A 20,218-nucleotide genomic window follows, 5' to 3' on the forward strand; every position below is an offset into this window, starting at 1 on the left:
GGGCAGCCCGAGGTCCTAACATGATGTAGCACCGGTTCCCCTACGGATGAAGGAAAGTTCAAGTACTTTCTGTGCTCATCAGACACCTGTGATGACACACGGAAACCTGGCACGCGAGCCCCAGCTCTGGTAGCTGTATTCTGACGTGACTTCGGGGCTCTGGAATGTGTTTACATGTAGCAGATGGAGCTGTTAGTTAGCTGTGCTATCTTGAAGAATTGCTTTCCCAGGTAATCAGCTGTGCTCATTCAGGATGTTTCCCCACCTCGATATGTCAGCTCAAGAAGCGAGAATGATTAATTGCGGCGACCGGACAGTGCAGTGGAATAACTCTGGGAGGGGAACTGTCCCCTGATGCTCCGGTGCAGCAGGGAGCTCGGAGCAGTCGGATGCAAAGCAAACAAGATGGGACGAATGACCGGGGTGCTTCCCGAAGCTTACCTGTCAGTATATAGAGTTGCTGTGGCAACCTGAAGATTTGCAATTCATAGGAAGAGTAGACCGAGACAAAACCTTAAGTCATGGCTGTCATTACAGTGGAATGGGAGCCACCAACACCTGGCAACCTCTATTACTTCAACTTGTTTCTTTTCACGCTTGGAGGAGTAAAATGCATAAAAGATTAATATGCATAGTAAACCTTTTGGTAAAATATGTATGTGTTCTGCATTTCAGATGACTAAAAACTTCGAGTTCCCCTCCACTTAAATCAATATTAGTTAATAATGTTCCAAGTGAGCTGGCTGTCATACTTTTGGTTAGAAGAAGGACCATGATGCAAGGATGGAGAACGGGCCACATTCTCTTTGCAGTCAAAAAAAAAAAAAAGGATAGATCGCTGCGTAAAAGAAATTGTTATGCCTCCTGGAAATGCTCATAAGATATTAATCTAGATTTTGTGCCCTCCCTCTTCATGGGCCCCCTCTCCTTCTTGCCGCCTAGTGATGGGTATTTTAAGTTTATCCAGGTTCCGGTACCATCCACAGAGATGAATGTAAAGGTGTACTGATGAAGGTTTTCTTTCTGAAAACAAACAAACAAACAAAAACCTCAAACCACTGAAGTTTCTAAATACGGTCCTGTCATCTATGCATATTCTGTAATTTCATCATTTAACAGAAATTTAGGATTCCTGGCATCGAACTCATGTTACAGTTGGCCTCCGTAGGGGTTCCTTTGAATGTTGGAGGTGGACGGCTATGTAAATTACAACATATTTAAATTTTAGCCAGTTGTCACTAAGGCTTAGCTTTCGTCTTTGCTGTATTAAAAAAACAAAGCACAAATATTCTTTAAAAACCATGCCTGCAGCATTTTCTAGGTTTATATTTGAGTGTGTTTAGTAGCTGTTTTCATTTTTTTGCTGTAGGAGAAAAATGTTTTTTTTTTCCTTCCCCCCCGAGTGTATTTCAAAAACAGTTAAATGGAACTTTGCTTGGAATTTTCTAGGGTACAAAATCTTTTGAAAATCTGATTCTGAATGTCAGAAAAAGGTACAGTTGCAAGAAAACCATCACAGTCAGTTTCCTATTGGGTGCATTAAGTCTGGAATTAAACCTAAAGGGCTGATGTATTAAAAACACATTAAATATTTAACATTAAAGATCAGCCTATGGTTTTTCTCAAATCATCTTTTCGAAGGGCAAAGCGAACCATGAGCACTCTTCTAAGGAGTTGCACTTGTAAAAGGGTCTATTCAGTTCAAACCAGGATCCAGAAATCTAGGTTATGGCTAAGAGGACCAGAAAACAAATAGATGTGTGTGTTCAGCTTCTACGGCGGACTTGATAGCTGAGCTGCCATGTTGTCCCTGTTGAGCTGGGTAAGCCTTTTGACGGCTATGTTTCCGCTCACTGCCGCACTGGGCATTTCTTCCAGCCGGCAGAGGGTTGTAATTGGAGATCATCTCCTTGAAGATGGAGCCTTTTATTTTTGTGGCTTTCTGAGGAGTTGTAATGCCTGCCTGCTTTTCCTTTTAATCAGATGTTTGAGAGCTGCAGCTTTGGGTCAAATGGGCATATTCACACCTGATTTTTATAGGATTTTCAGTGGCTTGAGTATTATGTTTAAATGAAAAACCATCCTGAATAGTCCCCTTTTAGGAAATAGTCTGCCGGAGAGCTGCATTTTCCAGCGTTCGGAGGATTTGAGAGAAGGCACGGACACCTATCATTTGTAACCCAGTTAAAGTTGTTTACCTTGTCTGGACACAGTTGTGGACCAGGGGAAAGCTGCTTCTTCTAAGCTGAGCTGTGTAATTTTACTTGTATGCCCAGATGTCCTTTAATTTATTTTCAGGGGAATTGGTAACTATCGCAAGATTTTGAAAGTTAATTGCTAGATTCCAGGAAGGATTCCCATGAATGGGCTGGAAGAATACCCCTAGGGCATAAGCCTGTGTGTGGATATGTGACAAAGTGCTAATTCTGAGTTCACATAATCATTGTACAGAAATATTTAAGATGAGGATCTATCAAGTCTTATCTGTTGAGACGTGATCTCTTTTGTGTCTGGCAGGCCTTGTGCAACAAATTTTCTTTCTTTTAAGTGATCTCTGAAGCTGTCAAGTTCATTTGAGTGAACCGTGCTTGCGGGAAACACGTACAATTTTCTCTGGCAGTGGCAGGCTGCTGATGACATATTTTTAGAATTAGCTTTTTCTCTCCCCCACCCTTCTAGAAACTGAACTTTTATTTAAGCTCCCTGCTGTTAACATTGGAAAGAAAATTTCCTTTGCCAATGTTTGCCCAAATGGAGGGAAATGTTTGCATTTTGTATGCAGTGTTCATAAACTTGATGAGTCTAACAGTTTGGCACCGCTGGTGAGCACGTCTACTTCGAGTTCTGAAGGGCAGGCGGAGAGAGTGCAGAGAAGCAATGCAATTACGGTAAAAAGGTGTGGCTGAGGCGCACCTCTTAGAGGTTGGAGGGTGGGAGTCCAGAATTCACTTTTCCTAGTACTTTGGAGGTCAGTACTTAGGACAGAGATCACCAGTTTTGTCAAGTAGTTGTGAGCAGAAGAATCCTTTATTGTCTCATTCATTTGGTCGAGGTTAGCTGAAACCCTGGATTGATTTGATTTCTCCAGACAGGGTGTTTTAGTGAAGTCACTGGACCTTCTCTTTCTAGGCTTTTTTTTTTTTTTTAATTGAAATATAGTCAGTTACAACGTGTCAATTTCTGGTGTACAGCATAATGTCCCAGACGTGCGTATATATACACATATCCATTTTCAAATTCAATATCTTGTAATAACCTTTAATGAAAAAGAATAGGCGTTTTGTTTTAGTTGTGAAGATCTTACCAAACTTGAGCCCAGGGTGCACTGTGGTCTTTAAACCTTTGCTCTGGAACCTGGTGTCACCATAGTAAATATCTGGAACATGCTCTAGGCACAATGTAAAAAAAAAAAATCACTGCGGTTCAATTTAGCATAAAGTCACATTTGTGGTGTGTGCAATGCAGAGTTCAAGGAACAAGGAATTTTTTTTAAAATAAAAACCCTACACAAGTGAGTTATTTGCATAGAAAATGTGCCTCTGGGTAATAAGGAGTATGAAAGCAGCAGGGAATTAACAGAGAGGTAGGTGGCAAATGACCTAGACAAGGATCCAAGCAAGAATGATTTGTTCCAAGAACCTGTGTAAGACAATTTAGGAAGATGCACTTTTCTTTGGCCCCCATCCTACAGCAGCGTTGAATCAGGTAAACGAATCTGTTTTGGCTTGACTTACCATCGGCAAGCCAAGAAGTACATGGCATGGGTCATTGAGATTTACAGCTGAAACGTAAATAATTCAGGACCCACACACAATAATTAAAAAACCAACTCTGCCACTGCTTGGAGTCAGGTCCTATGGGCCTCCTTTGAGGGGGAACCTCTCTTGTTTTGGCTGGAGACCTGTCCTTCTGGGTACAGATGGTTGTAAGAGCTTTTAAATGACCTTTCCTAATGCTCTGAACACTACCGTAACCCGTGGATGAAGAGGGTGGGAACAGCAGGACAGTGGCAGCTGAGGAATTAAATGTCCTGAATTGGTTAGACATCTGCAGAAACATACAATTTGTTGGGCGGGAAACTGTAAACAAAGCAGACTGAGTCAATTATCAATACACCTGTGACACCCCCAGGATGCCAGCTCTAATAGGATATCGGCAACTTTCAAAGTTCATACCCCCTGGAACAACCTGTTGACTCTTCCAAAGGAGTGCCGGGGCTACCGGATGCTTCCTCTGCCCGTGGGGCCAGAGCCAGGCTGGCAGCTTTCAATCAGCGGGGGCGGAGGGTATGTTCACCATCATAAAGAAGTCAACTTCAAGTTCTCCACTCTTGCCTACCTCCTTCCTTATGTGGTGATCCCGTGTGGCTGTGCTTTCCTTGTTACATTATACTCCTTGTTCTAAATTCTAAGTCACTGGTGCTCAGCCAAGGATGTGCTTCAGAGTTGCTTCCAGAGCTTAAAAAGTATACCTGCCTGTTAGGGGCTTCTGCCTAGAGAGTCGAATTCATCTGTTGGGGTGTGGGACCCTGGGCACATGCATTTCTTTTTCAAAGTTCCCTAGGTCATTCTGATATTCACACCAGTTAAGAAATATTCTCCTGAGCGTTTCTAGATAACATGGAGAGTGTGAGAGGTTTGGACCAGGTCGTGGGAAGCCGCAAACTGGATTCATTGATCAAGAAATCAACTCACTAAGCAGATCAGTATCATCTAGGACTTGGGCACAATTGAGATAAAAGTGGCTAAGGACAAAAATGTGAAGAACCATGGGACTGCCTGGGCTTGGATGGAAGCCAATTCCTGATTCTAGCATCTGTTCGCAGCTCCGGATCTTCCCATGGAAGGTCCATCCTGTCATCCTGTTCACCCAGTATAACTAATCAGATTACTGACTCTCAGGGGCTCATTTTCAGGTTCATGGTCAGAGATTTCTTAATTCTCTGGAGGATTCAGTTAATTCCCTACTTTAAAAGACCAGATGGGGTACTGGCTTTATGAACCTGAAAACATAGCTTTCATCAACTGGGAGATGTTTGTAAACTGGAAATCTCTGATGATTGTAATTTTGAGTCATCACTATGAGTCGTCTGTGTTCAGAAAATTGAAAAGGAATATGTTTATGGTGTGTTTCTTAAAGGCAGGGGATGAGCATCAGAGAAAGCCCTCGGCTTTTTTTTTTTTTTTTTTAACCTTATACTGAGGTTGGGGAAAGAGGGCAAAGGGTAGAAATACTGTTTAAAACTACTGGAGTGTTTCAGAGTGTTTATGAGGGATTAAACACTATTGTGAGCAAGGAGGATGGATAGGAGATCGAAACAAAGGGCCAGTCCGGGGTGGAAGAGGCAAATGGTTGGAAATTCTTTAGGAACTGGAGAAAAGTGAAAAAAGGTATGTGGCTGTGAATGTGATAAGGATGGGTGGGATGGGAAAGGGATTCTAAGGCTAGAAACTTTGAAGGGCTCTGTCTGGGAAGTTTCATATGCTGTCAGTAGCAGACCATAGCGAAGTAGGAGTCCCATTTCGCTCTGCGTTTCTGCATTTACATGTTCACCCTTGTTGATCCTGACTCTTGCCTTCAAAAGAAACTTCACTGTGCATCCATTTTTAAGGACCCAGTTAACAGCAAAGCCTCCTTTTCTTCCCTCCTGTAATATTTGTATTCTAAATGATGATTTAACGGGTTCCTGATTCTTTTATCTTTAGTAGATTATGATGCTGTAGAGTTTATGTAAATATTTGTCTCGAGGTGCTTTAAGTACTTGGCTCCTGTAAAGTCTCACATTTGAATTGTTTTATTGCAGTCACTCTGTTTAAATGAAGCCCTAATCTCTTCAATCCTATTGTCAAGGCCTCACTCTTGGCTTGGGTTTAATGGAGATCGAATTTGGTTGGTTGCTTAATGTGGTATGTTTAATTTAATTTTTCAGATGGTGATAAACAGCGGGGTTTGGGCTGTCAGGCTCTTTGACATTAATATGTATAAACTCTGATCTCAAATATGGAGCAATTTAAAGTGTTGCCCTGAATGCAATTTGCAGCAGGATTTTGTTAAAGGATAATATGGAATGATATTTCTGGTTCAGATTCTGCTGAACCAAACCCCCAATGGCCCATGCTTTCCTGAGGCTAATAGAATTTTTTTTTGGAAGCCTGGAAGGGGAGTCGTTTGATGTTTCTCTCTCAGTTTTCATGTACTGTAGGAATTTTCTAAATATAGCCGCCTTGACCGTAAATAGATCCCGTGAAGCAGCAAAATAGTGGACTGTCCCTTCTTGTTAAGGCTGATCATATAAACTGCTGGAGTGGCCCACTCCCCTTATGCCCTCAGGTTATATTGTTAAAGAAGTTTCATTTTCTTTTATGCATTATCAAAATCTACAGAGCATGACCATTGAGCTACAGGTGGCTTTTGCATTCCAGAATGAATAAGGCCAGTGTTTTTTTCTCTTAATGTCTTCTTAAAATCTTACTTTGTCGAAGAAAGACTTTTCCCCCCATATATGAAGGGTATTAGAGGAGGGAGAGCAAGTTTTTCTTCCTGCAGTTCAAGTTGAATTCCTTTACTGCTCATCAGCAGTGCTTTCTTAACCGCTTCTGAACAAGGTGTCCGAGTGAGAGCCACGTAACTTGAGGTGGGTAAGTATCAACGCAGAATCTTTTCATTACAGGTGTCCCCAGCTCTAAGCAGACTTGAGATGTTAAAATTCTGAGTTCTGTCTCTCAGGGACGATGCAGTTACTTTAGTGCAGTGATGAATTACTCCACCACAAGTTTCCCAGCCACAGTGAGCTCCCTTAGTCATGGATTGCACGATTCAATTAAAACTGTTTTGATTTGCATTTAACTTTGCAGGAATTGACTGTCAAGGTGATGTAACAGTTTAATGAGCTACAGGGGGAAATTGTGTAGTCTCCAGCCAGACGGTTTTCAAGTGAGTTGAAATCTATTTTCCCCTGATGGTTAAAGAAAGACATCTATGGGACCACATTTCCCCCTAAACATTTCCCTCTCTTCTGCATTTCTGTAAACACACCTGCACTTACGCATTGAATTATTTAAAAAAATCTCTGTTTCTAGTTAATGAATGTCCATCTCAAAAGCCACTCAGTTTCACTGAAAACGCTTTAGCTATTTTGTTTTAGAAACTTTCCCCGCTTCTCACCTCTACAGTCACGTTAAACTGAATGCCCTTTGGCTGATAAGATTCAGTCTGAACAATAATTATTTGAATAGTCTGAAAAAGCCAGAAGGGTGTCTAGAACATTTTCTAATATTGTTTCTTTACTAGCTGGCCACATCTTGTTGCTTGCCTGAGTTTTTAGGCTGTGAGTACAAAATCGACCTGTGTGTGTGTGTGTGTGTGTGTGTGTGTGAGTGAGTGTGTGATCCTTGCAATTAACCAGCAGGAAGGGGGTCAGTGGCTACACTCTCTGATAGTAGACCCAACGACTTAGCACTGTGGTTATGTGCCGAATCTGAGAATAAGCCATCTAGGTTTGTATAGGACAGAATACTAGGATCTGAGAACACTAGCTGAATTTAAATAGTGCGGTGTGCTTTATCTGTGGTTGTTGGTTCTAACTGTCTCTGCTGCTTAAATACTGATAAGGAAGAGTCTACAAGAATTCGAGATGTGATTTGTGCTACTTGAGTTTACTGTTACCCGGCAGATGTATTCCTTCCATGTTTACAATCTGAGCGGTTCGCTTCATATCAGGGTTTAGTGATTCTGATGGGCAAAAATAGAAATATATTGTTTCATTTTTTTTTCACTCTGGAGATTTAATACAGGAAAGCAGCAGACAATTGGCCAAAGATGCACAGCTCTGAATATGATTCTTGCTTTTCACAAAAATGTGTCTTTGATTATCTCTTCATAAATGCATGACCTGGAGCTAAAATTTTCTGTCAGTATCTTCAGTGGAGTTGTATATTAATGGCTTGACTTGGCATTATCAGCAGAAGAGCGATGCCACTGCAGTATTTAAACTGCATGCCAGACATGGCAGGTGGCAAAGTAGATAATAATGACTTGAAGGTCTTCACAAGCCCCATATTGCTTTGTCACCATTGTTTGTGTTTGGGGGACTCCTTTTACAGGGACACAAAAGGAGTAGGAAGAACCAAGTATAGTGAAGTGGATGTCAGGTCTTTCAGCTCTGAGTTCACCCTGACTTAATCTTTCATGCAGCTTCTTTCAGGAAGCCTTCCCGGATTGTCCTAATTGGAATCAAACTATTTCTTAGGAGTTCCGTTGTTTCTTGTTTTTACAGCTCTAATGTCGTATTACTTACAAGCCTTGTATGCTAATTTTTTTAAGGAAAATCTTCTCTTATAAACTTTGGAAACTCACAACTCAAGCAGACTTTTAAAAATAGGTATTTTGTTTTAGTTTTGAGTTACTCCCCTCAGCATATAACTTCTGCAACCAAAAGTCAATCAGTATGTAATATACGAATGATGAATGCTTGGTGAAATTGACCTTAGACTCATGGAAATGGCGGTTGAGTGTAAGAAAACCGACATTTGGCTAGCCATTTGCAGATTAAAAATCTCACATGTGCTGTCTCATTTTCTCCTCATAATAACACCATGAGGTAGGGAATATTCCGTATTCCAGGTGTGCAAACTGTCTGAGACAGGTTAAGAGATTTTCCCTAAACTCAGTGCCGCCATTGTGCAATTCAACAGGGATTAGAACCCAGTTCTTCAGACTCTAAACTCTCCCCTTATTAGACCGCTCTGCTGGAAGGTATGCCAGTCCTCCCTCATCCACGTGTGAAGTCGTTAGTTCCATTTAAAGTGCAGATCATGTACCCAAGATCCTCCTGAGTAGAGGAGGTCACTGAAGTGAACTCACTTAAAGCAGGTACCAGAATTTCACAGTAAATAAAGAGATTTGATTGGACTTTATAGTGGAGAGTGAAACTAAAAATTAAGAATGTTATTTTATGTCATATTTAACAACATTTAAGCCATAAATTGCAACCCTTAGAATGAGCAATGAGTTGAGCGTTGACTGTTTTTGCCGTGCAATTTTTTCCTGGTGGAACTGAGTGACTGTCCTTCCCATCTGCAAGTGCTGACTCTTTGTCCTTGCCGCCTTTCCCTCCTTCATCTGACTTGGTCTAACTTTGCCAGATGCTCTGTGATTGGTTAAGTGATTTTGCTCATGATTCAAGCAGTCTCTATCATCAGTTTTCATTGATTTCATGAAATTCTGCATCTTTGATAAGAGCTCCCGTTTAATGTTGCAGCCTACTATCTTTGTATATGCAGTGTAGAACCTTCCAGAGACCGATAAAGAATAGAATTCTGTGGACAGAGATAGACTGTGATGTTAATAGGGCAGAGGTTAATTTCATAAGTGGCTGGCGTGTTTTTTATGTTAGGATGACTTGCTTTCTTGCTACCTATGGGGGCTCAGGTGATTAAGGATTCCCTGAACTAATAAAAATATTACATCATTAAAGATCATTAAGATGCCCTTCTTTACATAGTGGAAGTGTTGGGTGTTTTCTTTTTCTATTCCCTAATCACATACTTTCATGAAAATAGAAGTCCATCCAGTTAAATATAATTGAAGCACAAAAACAAAAAAAAAAGCAAATAGTTCTGGAAGAACACTTCATTTTAATGTTGCATTACTTAATGAATTAACAGTTATATGCTATGTGTGTATAGTATTTACATAAAGAATTAATCCTTTTGAGTGTGATGTGATGAGAATGATGGTAGATACTGGCTTGAGATTAATTTTAGCCTCGTGGTTAACAGCTGAATTCTGGCACCAGACTCCCTGGGATCCTACCCTGCCTCTGCTGTTTACTAGCTGTGTGACCACGTTCAAGTTGTGCCGTGGTCCCTCTGGGTAACGGAGATGCTTATAGTATCTTCCTCCTACAGCTGTTTCAAGAATTGAATGAATTAATACTTGCGAAGTGTCTAGGACAGACCCTGGCACATTTCAAGCCCTCGGTGTTAGCAGTTGTGATCTGGTCCTTCTTTTAGGTTATTCTTAATGATGTCGCATTTTTGCAGAAAGAGGAAACCTGAAGAAAACTGGCTTAAGTTGGGCTGAGAATGTTGGTCTGTCTTTTGTTTTGTTGTCCACAAAGTAATAATCTCATAAACATTTGTTGCAAGAAAAAAAAGTATGATTTATGAATCTTTATTGATTTGATATATACTGAATGATGTATGAGAACTCATAATATTTCCGAGCAAACATTTTTAGATCTTGTGAACATTTAAATGTATAAATGTTACTTTTTCACATCCTCTCCTCCCTCTTGTGTCTCTGTTCTCAACTCCTCTCCCACGGATAAATAAACCAGGCACTTCTTTAGATTTTTACAAGAAATCTTAAAAGTGTCTAATTTAATGGCTGAAGGAAATGGTAGTTTTTAATTTCATTTCTTATGTGTAAACACAGTGGAAGTTCAGTGCGAATTTATCTTTCAGTTGATTACTTGCTTTGGGTTTTAGGAGTGATAGTGACAGATGAACAGTAATTGAGGTGTGAATTAAATTTAGAGAAAGATAAATAGTATCTTTTCTTGTGGGAAAGATTCCATCCTTCCATCACTGTGCATGGCTATTTATTAGCTATTTTTAATGAGTAAGAACTCTTGCTGCTTGTAAAATACCTGTACGTTTCAATTGGCTCAGGGTATGTTAGTGGTAAATGATGTCGTGGAAGTAGGGACCTCACTCACTGGCAGTCAGGTTGTCCTAGATGACGGACCTGGTGCAAGACAAATTTCAGCAACACGATTCTGCTTCTCTTTTTCCAGGAGAGATAAATGACTCACAGGAGGGCTGTGTCACTGGTGTGCTGACTGCCTCCCTGGTCCTCTCCCATAACATCATTTGGGAGACTGTTCTCTCTCATGTAGACGTGAAACCCTGAATCCCTTTTGAAAAGCAGATCGGGTATAATTTTTTAAAATACTGAAGTTTGCTTCGTAAAACTGTTTATAAGAGCAGATTCAGTATTCATTTTTTAAACTGCTTCAGTCCACTCCATACAGCTGTTTTATGCTTTCTTACATCAACTTGATTTAGTTGTTTGCAAAAAAAAAAAAAAAAAAAAAAAAAAAGAGGCATATTTTACTAAAAGTAAAACTAGAATTCTAATTTCCAAGCTTTATCATTAAAAAAATCTTGAAGTCTGTCATTTAGGGTTTTGTAAAAATTTTTGTTTTTGGTCTCGTAAAGAGACTTTTTTTTTTATGATTCTTTCTAGTGTGATAGACATAGAAATCAGACAATTAGAATGAAGAGACTTAATTACAGTCATAAGTTATTATTTGAGTTCAAAGGTGTTTTAACTGACTTTGTATTTGTTTTGTTTGTTTGTTTGTTTGTTTTTTAAATCAAACTCTAGTTCTGTTTGGATCAATGAAACTTCAGAAACTTAGGTGAAGCTCCAGTTTGCCAGTGAGAGTATCTAAAATTACAAGCAACAAATGACTGTTGATTAACTTTGGTTTTGTGAAATTCTTCTTAATAGGATTTCCACTCTCTTCCACTTGCTTTGACCACAAGGAAATACACTTCTTAAAAACTGTTTATTTTAAGGGTGAAATTAAGTCAGAGACTGCATGAGTTCACCAATGGGTAGACTTGTTTTGCTGTTTAAATACCACAGGGCAGATTGGAGTCAGGCTCTTCTAAGCCTTAGCATATCCCCCTTTCTATTAAGTTTAAAAATGCAAGCATTTTCTATCATCCCATAACTAAATATAGTAATGAAATTTTATCTGAAGTCAGGAACATTATCCAAATCTGATTTGATGTGTGTAGGACACTGCACATTCATTGAGTGGTACAGATTGTGTTAAATGGGCCTGAAATAATGTTCAGGAAAGAGAATCACTTTCTATTCTTCTTGACACAAACAGTTTGTCACAGATATGCATTCCTATCCCTACCTTGTTAGTGTAGCTGTTAATATTTTTCGTTACAAGTTTTATGCAAATAATGCTAGTTTTCCTTGATTAGGTTTACATGAATACATTGCAGTTACAGACTAGGTGATATTAACATGTACGATTAAACATGTAATTAATATGTGTAATTACGTAGTGAGAGGTGTACTGTGCTGGGCCCTATGGTGATTTATTGTGTAGATGCTCATGTACAAAGATGTGCGTAGGATTTTATGCTTAACATCTACGCCCACTGTAAATTTGCAGTGTTTTGTCGTCAGGGTAGATGCTTTTTTTGTCTGAGTGCAGGAGAAGCATTTTCATGTTTGTGGGAGCACCTAGATTATGATTGTCTTTTACTGAATATTCCACCCAGGGAACCCACAGAAGAAAGGTTTTGTGTGATGTTATGATCCTTCAAGACTGTGTGGAGACTGCTACGCTAGCTGAACTCAGAAATGGACAGATTTTATATTTGTTTACATTTTAATTAACTGATGAATTCAATAGTTTAAGCCCTAAGTTAAACTTATCTTTTAAACAACTTCGGTTTCTTTTATGTTTGGTTATTTTCCCTCTTAGCTGAATTACCCCCTTTGAAGCATCTAAGAGCACCTTTCTGCTTTAATTATTCCCATCGGTGCCTCTTGTAGTCTCACCCTTGTCATCCTCACTGCACATCTTTAAAAGCTCTGTAAACAGACATAATGTGCTCTCTGCTTCCTTTTCAGCATTTGCTCTTTCTGCATCCGCACTGTCCCCACCCCCCACCACTTCTTGACTATATGTCTTTTTCTTAGAGAGGAATTCTGAATTAAACTATGTCAAGAGAAGAAAAATGGCGAGGAAATAGCAGTGTAAAGGACTTAAGGGAAACAGGAGCAAGTGAGATTATTGAAATCCCTGGATATGAGAAGTAACGAGGATAACCAAGGTTGATTCTGAGACACACCCTTTCCTCCCACAGTTACACTGGACAGAGACATTATCAGATTGACGCTGAGGAGCATAGCTGATAAAAGGTGGAAAATGGCGATTGAAGGCATACTGACACGTGGCATCGTGGCATCGTGGCATCGTTAGTGAGCAGAATAGTCCAGGTCACAGTTGATTGGAGTCTGCTCAAAACCTTGTGTGGCATGTTGTCGTCAAGAGTTTGGGTTAGAATGTCGGTGGAGGGGGGTGGCCCAAGGACCCAATAACTACCAGCATATAATTTTGATTTGAGCGCTTAAGTAGATACACTTTCCTGAGAAAGCAAGAGCATTAAAGGTTGACTTGGACTCGCAGTCGGCCTGTTTCCAAGGGGGACCTGGGAACAGATGTGTTGTCTGCTCTGAATGCATTGGGATCCGTCCATGTTTTGCTTACAGACCCCTTCTGTCTGGTGCACTCTGCCCTCTAAAAGCTTCCTGAATTGCTTTGTAAACAAGGCAGCTACTACAGCTGCAACTGTTGGATTTGGACTTACGCCAGCTTGAAATTTATCCCTGCCCTGATGCTATATATCTGGGAGCAGGCGAAGTGGATTTTTTCTTAAGCATATGGAGGCATTCCCCGAGGAAGACTGTGTTGAGGGTAAAGGATCTCAGATTCCTTAAAACCACACACTTTCTCTGTCGGCTTATGTTGACTTTTCCTCTTTGCCACCAGGTCAGATTTCAGCACCTTTTCTCTCCCCCTGGTTACTTGGTTGGGCTATTGCTTCATTAAAAGCCCATCATTTCAGTTCCCTTTTGTCATGGTGAGCCCCTTGGGTTCCAGAGGACTTGATTTAGCCCCTCGAGTGAATGAAGATTGTTTTTTTTTCCAAGATTCCTTTCTTTAATACGCTAATATTTAACAATGAAAGAAGAGAAAGACAAAACAAAACCAAAAAAATGAAAAAAAGAGGGATAAGTGGAGAATGCGATTTCTTAAGAAATCTCGTTTGGGGATTAGCCCTACCTGGCAGCTGCTTCCATAAGTATAGGCTGCTGGGATTTCAGGATTTCACATTTCCTTTGTATACCGAGAGGTGTAGCGACAATGTCTTCTTTGAGTGCCGAAATGCCAACATTCTTGCAAAAATTGAAGTTCAGTTTTGCTTTATTATATTCTTGGCTTGTTGATGAGTTTTCCATTTAAGCCTCTTTCTTTGTCCTCCCCTATCTGGCTTTTGAAGTCTTCTGCTCAGGTGGACTCCTTTATGCCTTCTCACCAGATCAGGATTTAAAAAAAAAAGTGCGTTGTTCATCTCTTCATATATTTTATAACTGCCTGGGTTTCTTCTTTGACCTCCTTGAACTGATGATGTGTGACACAGGGCATCTAGAGTTAGTATTTGCCAGTCTGTCTGCTTTTGGTTTGTTTCATATTACCGGATTAGAACCAAAATCTATTTCATTTTAGTAGCAGCAGAAAGCACAAAATCTTGAAGTTCCTGCCAACAGTCTCCCCTTGGACCAATTTCAAAATGTAACTTTTCTGTTTGGAATCTGTCTTTTCTGGCCAACATCTCCCCCTGCCCCCAGCTTCTGGGAGATGAAATAATGTTGACTTCCTTTATTATTCTGATTATTTAGAAGCCCTTCGACGTAAGAGTGATGTCTTAACTAATTTTCTTGGGCTAGAGTTGATTCTGAGTAAGTGCGAGACGAGGAGCTCCATGGAACCTTTGTGCTGCAATACGGTGTAGTAAAAGGAGGATTAACTGAGATTTCCCGGGATTACGATGGGAGCATACATTTACCGCGCCGTGTAATTTTAGATCACTGACCAGCGCAGTTGTGAACTTCCCCACTGCTTCTGGCCACTCCTCATTTTAGAAGAGCCTGGCTTTCTTGGTCGGATAAATATCCAGGCCCTCATTGATTTATTCCTTTTGGTTTCTGTCCCAGATCGTGAGCTGTGCAGTGATTTCAGCAGATCAGGGACCGCCAACTAGCTGTAGTATAAACCAATGAGCTGTTGTGCTGGGGAGAATTTTGTTGTTTTGAGGAACTGAAATTGACATGTTTTCTTTAGGCAGAGGAAAGTTAATACATTCCACTGTCATTTTTTTAAAAGGGGGACATCATTGCTCGTTCTTATTCCCAACATTCACACATAAAAATAAGAGACAGTGTGGCTTTTGTTGAAGCTGTTGCCAATACCAACATCTACCACCTCCTTCAAAAAAAATTTTTTAAGGGCTCCATTGGACTGAAGCTTTGCTTAGAGCCAAAGCTTATTCAGTTTCTGAGCCCACAGGCAAATTATTTTCCCTCCTGCCTTTAGAGCAAGAACACTTTTTAGAAATTTGATAGTTAAGGGGGCTTATTTGCCATTTGAAATTGCTTATCCTTATTCAATATACAAGAACTCAAGTTCTGGCTTTAGAAAACAGCCCATCATTTCAAAGTTAATCTTGAAGTAAAAGTCGCCTTCTTGGCATAGGTTTTGGAAACATTCCTGATGTCGCCCGTCAGGATGTTTGGGTGCACGTGGAGTTGTATCAGCAGCCCTTAACACGCATGCTCAGCCTTTCCACGTTGAGATGCTGCTGGCCTGCTCTTTGTTTTTTTTTGTTTGTTTGTTTGTTTTTTCTACTTTGCATGGTGGGGGATTTGTATTGAACTATCTGGTGGTTCAACTTGAAAGACAGTGAGCCAGGGTTAGGAAACCTCAGAACTGAATTTTTTTTCTGTGTGAGATTAACACATGGGAGAAATGAACTTAGGTCGCTGGCTTCATTGTTAGTTAACATTAATGCGAAGAGCTCACTGTCTTGGAAAAGTGCAGGGAATGGGTGAATGGGGTCTTTTTGGTCGTCACCCAAACCTTCGTAGTACTTCTAAAGCTAATGCGTGTTAACCTTCCCGGTGGTGAATTGTAGTAACTCGTGAAAGTCAGTAGCAATAGCACATAATACTTAGTGTGATATGGAAACTGACTCTCTTGTATATGTACTGTGTACTAGATTATTAAATTTTTATCATGTTTCCTCAACGGTGGGGTATTTCACAATTATATATTACTTTTCAGCATACAAATCACATAGTAATGTACAACCTGGCATTCATTAGGGAAAGTGCAATTTTATTTGCTTATTTAATCTTCACTAAAGGCATCGTAAATGATCTGATTTTTTTTTTATATCAAATTTCTTTAAACCGTCTTTATATCCTGAATATATTCTGGGCTCTAGCATACTTCAGAGGGATTTGGTTAAAATTCTTTTGAATAGAAATCCTTAAGGAAGCGACTGCATATATGAATAATGAGGGAAGAAGTGCTTGGGTACTTTAAAAATTTTTTTTTAATTCTTATTTTTTATTGAAGTGTAGTCGATTTACAATGTTAGTTTCATGTGGACAGCAAAGCGATTCAGTTATACATATACATACAGATTTTTTCCACTACAGCTAATTACAAGAAATTGAATATAGTTTCCTGTGCTATATGGTAGGTCCTTGTTTATTTTATACATAGTAATGTATATATGTTAACTGCAAACTGCTAATTTATCCCTTCCTCCCTTTACCCTTTTGGTAATCACAATTTGTTTTCTATGTCTGTGAGTCTAATTTTTGTTTTGTAAATAAGTTTATTTGTATCATTTTTTTAGACTCCACATATAAGTGACGTCATATGATGTTTGTCTTTGTCTGACTTACTTAGTATGATCATCTCTAGGTCCATCCATGTTGCTGCAAATGGCATGATTTCTTTCTTTTTATGGCTGAGTAGTATTCCATTGTATAAATATACCACATCTTCTTTATCCAGTCATCTGTTGATACACGTTTATGTTACTTCCATGTCTTGGCTATTGTAAATAGTGCTGCTGTGAACACGGGGGTACATGTGTCTTTTTGAATTGGTTTTCTCAGATATATGCCCAGGAGTGGGATTGCTGTATCATATGGTAACTCTATTTTTAGTTTTTTAAGGAATCTCCATACTGTTTTACATAGTGGCTGCACCAGACTACATTTCCATCAACAGCTGTAGGAAGGTTCCCTTTTTTTCCACACCCTCTCCAGTGTTGTTTGTGGACTTTTGAATGATGGCCATTCTGACTGGTGTGAGGTGATATCTCATTGTATTTTTGATTTGCATGTCTCTGATAATTAGCATTGTTGAGCATCTTTTCATGTGCTTATTGACCATCTGTATGTCTTTTTGGAGACATTTCCGTTTAGGTCTTCTGCCCATTTTTTGATTGGGTTGTTTGTTTTTTTTTTGTTATTGAGTTGTATGTGCTGTTTGTATAGTGTGGAAATCAAGCTCTTGTCAGTTGTATCGTTTGCGAGATTTATTCATTTTGATGTATGTAGCTCTGGTTTATTTATTCTCACTGTGGTGTGTTATTCCATTTTGTGAATATACCACTATTTCTTTGTTTATTCACCTTTTGATGACCTTCTAGGTTGTTTCCAGTTTTTGACTCTTCTTATATGATGAACGTTCTTGTACAGACTCCCTGTCTTCTACTTTTGAACACTTGTGAGAATTTCTCTAGGCTGCTACCTAGAGGTGGAGTTACTTTGGACACCTCCAACTTTCCTAGATAAATCTATCCCTCTCCAATGTCATCATGCTCACTGATCCTCTCACAGGTGCTGTGTGAGAGCTCCTGTCCCTTCCTGTCTTCTCCAACCCTGGTAGTGCCAAATCATAAATAATTGCTGACAATTTGATGGTAGTGAAAAGATAATCTTCTTGGTTTAATCTACATTTTCTTGATTCATGAGGTTGAGCACCATTTTATATTTATTGGCCGTTTGGGTTTTCTTTTTCTTTGGTGGCTTGATAAGATCTTTTCTGTTTTTCTATTGGATTGTTTAAGTGTTTCTGTTTGATATGTGGAAATTCTTAATGTTCTAAGGACTAATTCATTGTCAGTTATATGCATTTCAAGTGTGTGGCTTGCCTTTTTACTTTCTTTGTGCTATCATTTGCTGTACAAAAGTTTAAGTTTAATATAAGCAAACTCAAGGTCATGAAATTGTCCTCTCTCTCTTTTTCCTAAGAGTTTCAGAGTTTTGGTTTTTACTTTCAGTTAACTGATCAGAAATTTTTGTGTATGGTATGAAATAAGGATCTAATTTTAGTTTTTTCCATATGGATATCTGATTGTCTCAGAGCTGTTTTTGGGGGGGAAAAGTATTTTTTTATGAAATGCTTTTTATTTTTTAAAAATAAGTTTAACATAAAAAATGACTTCAGACTTGCACAAAGTTGCAATAATAATACAAAAAATACCCATAGACCTTTCATCCAGGTTCTTCACTTGTAAACATCTTACATAACCAGAGTAGGCTGAAGTGGTATCGACCACATTTTCCCACAAACTAACTTTTTCCCATTGCCATTTTAGCATCCATTCTTGCTTGTGGTGTTTGTCAAATGTTTTTCTAGTCCCCTAATTCTTTGTACATTTATTTATCGGAATTGTATCAGCACCATTTATTGAAGAGTCCTTTTTTTTTTTTTCCTTCCCTGTCTTATCCTTTTACCTGTATACTGATTTATAAATCTGCAGCTCTACTGGAATCTGCCAAGTCCCTTTCTTTAGACCATTTTGCCTTCTCACCATCAGCATACAGAGGTGCTGTTGCCCCTCAGTCTCGCAAACAATGTTGTCAAACTTCTGGATTTTTGCCAGTCTGATCAGTGAAAAGTGAATGCATGTCTTCTTATTATGAGTAGTGTTGAACATCTATTCATGTTTTGGGCCATTTTCACTTACTCTTCTGTATATTCCCTGTTCATGTCTTTTGACTATTTTGCCCGGGGCGGGGGGGGTGGGCAGGATTGGTATCTTTCTTTAAGACGTTTTTAGGAGCTCTTTGTATGTGAAGGGTAATATCCCTTTGTCCATTATAAGTTGCAAATAATATTTTTTTCAAGGATGTGATTTGTCTTTTGGCCAGTGGCATTTTTTGCTATGCAGAATATTTTTAAATAAATTTTTGTGTTGACAAATTTGTTCACCTTTTAGTATTTTAGTTTTATTTATTTACTTATTTTTATTGTGGTATGATTGGTTTACCATGTCTTAATAGTTTCAGGTATTCAACATAGAGATTCAATATTTTTATAATCTTTTATTATTTTTGGAACTGCATTTTCTTACTCTCAGTTTATAATGGAGTTCACCCAAGTTTTCTTTCTCTCCATAATTGTGTGATTTTATTTTTAAATTTAGATCTGTGATTCATTTGGAATGTATTCTGATATATAATGTGGGATATGGATATAATTAAATTTTTTTCCAATGGCTATTCAGTTGTCTAAACACCATTTATTAGAAAGTCCATTTTTATCTCCATTGATTTGAGGTGGTACCTTATCATATACTAATTTTCCACGTACACTCAGGTCAGTTTCTGTTCTGTTCTATTGACCTGTTTACTTATGCAACACAGTCACACCATTTTACTTATAAAAGCTTTCTAATATGTTATATTGTCTATAAGTCTAGCCCTATCTTTGCCTCCCCAAACAACACAGACATAAACACACACACACACACACACACACACACACACACACACACTCACACTCACAGCTTTTCTTTTCAGGTTTTCCTGGTAGTTGTTTGGTTCGTTTGTTTTTAATTTATTTAAATTACTAACAGATCTCTAGTGAGCATCCAAATAAATAGTTGTCATTGTTTTCATTATTTCCAGAGACTTTCTTTGCCACCTAATGACCAATTTCTTATGTGTCTTTTATGCTTAAAAATAATGTGCCTTTTCTATTTGCTGGGTACAAAGTTTTGTACATATATTGCACTCATTTTTAAGAATGTAAAGTTTATGTGGGGTTCTGAAGCAATTCGAAGCATACTTAAACTTCAGGGATATCTCACAGCCTAGTCCCACATCAGATGTTAGTCATGGGGTTAGTGGGTGGACTGCAGGAGGGCTGGGAATGCACTGAAGCTATGTGAGAGCCGTGTCTCTATGTAATTTCCTGGAGAGAGAATCCATGGGTCTTTTAAAGTGTTTTATTATCTCAAAAAAAAAGTAAAGACTCGTCTAAGGTAAGGTGAGTGGAATTTAAATCCTCAGTAATGAAGAATGAAAGATGGCCTTGAAAAATTGAGAGATACGAAGAAATAGCTCTCCTTATATATACTATTGTGCCCAGGACCCATTGATTATAAAATGAAAGTATATTTTAATACTTCTGTTGATAAGGTTTCTAAGCGGTAACTGTCTCCATTTACAGTCATTGTGTTTTCTCTCTTCTTTCTTTTAGGTAAGTGTCAGCCTTAGGCTTGGATGCCTCAGCTTCAGAATGGGTGGATGT

General features: G+C 39.0%; 1 protein-coding gene across 4 annotated transcripts in view; it reads left to right on the forward strand.

Moving 5' to 3' along the window:
* The window catches only part of CADM1 (cell adhesion molecule 1), a 315,991-nt gene that overhangs the window by 74,847 nt on the left and 220,926 nt on the right, over positions 1-20,218 (forward strand). The window lies entirely within an intron of this gene.

Source organism: Camelus ferus, chromosome 33 (genome assembly GCF_009834535.1).
Source record: "Camelus ferus isolate YT-003-E chromosome 33, BCGSAC_Cfer_1.0, whole genome shotgun sequence".
NCBI classification, from domain to species: Eukaryota; Metazoa; Chordata; class Mammalia; order Artiodactyla; family Camelidae; genus Camelus; species Camelus ferus.